We start from the raw sequence: 3,217 nt of genomic DNA on the forward strand, positions 1-3,217 counted from the left end.
AATATTAGTTTGGGAGAACCTAGGGCAAGGAATTCACCACTAACATCAGAACAAGGGTTATTTATAATTTATTTCGTTCTTGGATTAACATGCAAATTGGCTACAAGCCTAATAAGCATTCGAATAGAAATTCACAAAAGTAATTTAGGCATAATCCATCTTCAGTTGGCATGAAATGTCTACCCTAATCTAATGCGGTAGCACACCACATCTTCCTTAAGCATGGATTATCTTATATTTACCTAGTGATCATGAAGAACAGTTGTATAAACTTCACATTTAAAATCACAGAAATTAAATATGAGATGAAATAAAATATTCATTAGAAGCAAAATAAGGTTTATACAACTCCAAGAATAGAAATCAAAAATATAAAACCCTTGGCCCTTTGTTAGGGCTGCATCCGGCCCTAGTGAGAAGATCAGCCCTGCATGGAGTTGGAGACGGCAGCAGCAGCACAGCAGCGGGCTCCCATCTCTTCCTCTTGCGATTCCCTTGAGAACGGCTCCTTCTTAGCTCTAAGGGGAAGTTATTTCCAAGAAATCTTCTCTCTCTTTCCTTTCTCTCATTTTTTTATTCTCCCATGTGATTCGGCTCACTCCCTCCCCTGTTTCCTCTTCTTCCCGTGGGAAGTCACCGTGAGAAGAACTGTGGAATCAAAGCCCCCGCTTGCTGATCCTTCGATGGGGAAGAAGGAGGAATGCCCTTTCTCATCAGAAATCCTTCCTTTATATAGGCAGCCATCTCTTTCTCCTCCTCAAAGATAAGGATGCATGGATTGAACTGATCTAGTCGTTGGAACAGGAAGCCGTTGGATTAGCTCGGTGAAGTGATCCGAAAATGTTGGAGATTTGATTCGGATCCTTGGAGAAAATCTACTTGCTGTTCTGGAACTTGGAGAGCACACAGAAGAAGCCGATGTTGCTGTTCCACGGTTGCATGGGATAAGCTTGTGATCGATGGAGTTAACGATGGGAAGATTCGGTCCTCTGTTCCGCTGCAGCAGGGGAGGATGCAAACGGATTTGGATAAAGAAGATCTTGGAAGAGAGCTCCTTCGTGATGCTTGGGGAGAGGATTCTGTTTCCGAAACAGGGGAGGATGCAGTTGAAGCTTGGGATTAGTGGATACGGCTGAACTTGGATGAATATGGATCACAACGAAATGAGAGCTGGGAGAAATCCGTGGACGAAGGATTGGTTTTTGGTTGGTTTGGATGCTGGGATGATTCATGACCGGGAGGAGATATGGCTGGAGATGAAGCTTGCGGATGAGGTTGATCTGGGAAGGAGTGGTTCCGGAGGGAGGTTGAAGAAGTTAGCTTAGGCTTATCCATGAGATAAGGAAGGAGTCGGATCACGGAGAAGATGGGATCCGTAGCAGGGGAGTTTGGTTTGTTCGATGGGATACAGGAGCTGGGAGATTCGGAGAAGAATGGAATGGCATGGAAGAAACAGGTTGGGGTGGAGTTTGGATTCGAAAGTTGGGAGGAAGGGCTGATAGGAACACGAGATGTGTTTGGGAGCGAGCTGTGAGCAGGGACGTTGGGATTGAATGGATTCTGAGTTTGGTTGGCGATGAAGACGGGATGCTACACGTAACAGGGGAGCTGGCCGAAAAAAGAGGATGCTGGGAGATGATCACGGATGGCGAACGGGATGAATGCTGGCTTGATCCGCGAACAGGGGATTTGAGCTCGTCCGTGGAACGGGATGGCCGAGAGTTGATCCAGAAATGTGGGATGAGCTGGCTCCAGGCTGAGGAGAGATGGATGGATGACGTGGGAAGAAGCTTTGGATCCGTGCAACTAAGATGATATGCTTTGAAATCTGAAAAACAAATAATTGAAGAAATTTTATTAAAATAGGAGAATTGGATCATGTGGAAAAAGAGTTAAATGACTGAATCAGAGAGTCTTGATTTACGAGGTGCATGTGGTTTAGGTCCAGGAATAATCCCTAATGAACTTGACTCAACCTGCATACATTAGACTCAATCAGTAAATAAGTAAAACTTGAATTACCTTTAATAATTTATTAAAATGCAATGATGAAGGTAACACATTTTTAGTTGAATTTATAAAATATATGAATTAAAATAATGATAAGTGCTATGAATAAGATATTAATTTATACATTATTTAGCACTTATCAGATGCCCTCCCGATAATCCTCCCACCACATGCACCGACTCCTTTTGAAGCGATGGTTCTTCTCAAGGGTCTGCAGTAATCCCAGCAATCCGTGGTAATTAACTGCAGGCTTTGTCATTCTAAAATGAGTAAGTAAAGGGCGGTAAGATGTAGGCAGGGAATTTAGAATCGCATCCTTTCCCAACTGATCGTGCAGGGAAAACCCGAGCGTGTTCAGGCGCTCAATAAACTCGATCATGTTGAGGCCCCATCCTTCATTCGGGTGCTGAAAATGGCACAACTAGTCTTATGTCTTTCAACATCATCGGGAACGCCAAAAGACTCGTTCAATATTTGAAGCATGTCTTCTAGCTGAGCGTTCTTGAACCTGTGATTGAACTCATCGTTCACAACAGCTAGCATAATGCAACGAACTATGGTTCGGTCATTGAGCCACTTCAAGTAAGTGTTTCAGACTGCTCTCCATGCATTCGGAGCAGGCTACTTAGGTACCGGATCTGTCAGAATGTATAGAATCCGTTAGTGCTCTAAGACAATCTTCAGCTTTCTATGCCAGTTATTAAAGTTAGGTCCTGTCAGCTTGTCGCTATCTAACAGAGATTGGAGCGACAAATTTGTGGCCATTTCTGCATAAAGAAAAATCATGAACCTTATTAGTATATGAATTAATTAGATCCAAAGACTTGAACTTTAGTCTAAAGGTTCTTCCACTATTTTATACAAATTGTTAACCTCTACATTCAATTTGAAGAATTACCCTAATCCTTTAGTGGGCACTAGAATCCACATGATCGCATATGGGCCCGAGTGTGGCTCGGCTAACCCATGTGCATCAATGGGTGGGTTCTTAATCAATTGTTTTATCTAAACAATTTCTAGTGTTAATTTTGCCCTAGGCACCTCTTCAGCAGGCGTGTGGTGCCTCCACTGAAAGTCTTAGTTAGATTCAACCATTAACATGATAGAATTCAATATAACTCACTAACAAATAGCTAGGCTCGAGTGTGGCTCGGCTAACCTGATTATCTATCAAAGAGTACAATTGAATATTATATTATGGATGATA

The sequence above is a fragment of the Phoenix dactylifera genome, unplaced genomic scaffold (genome assembly GCF_009389715.1).
Source record: "Phoenix dactylifera cultivar Barhee BC4 unplaced genomic scaffold, palm_55x_up_171113_PBpolish2nd_filt_p 000404F, whole genome shotgun sequence".
In the NCBI taxonomy this organism is placed as follows: Eukaryota; Viridiplantae; Streptophyta; class Magnoliopsida; order Arecales; family Arecaceae; genus Phoenix; species Phoenix dactylifera.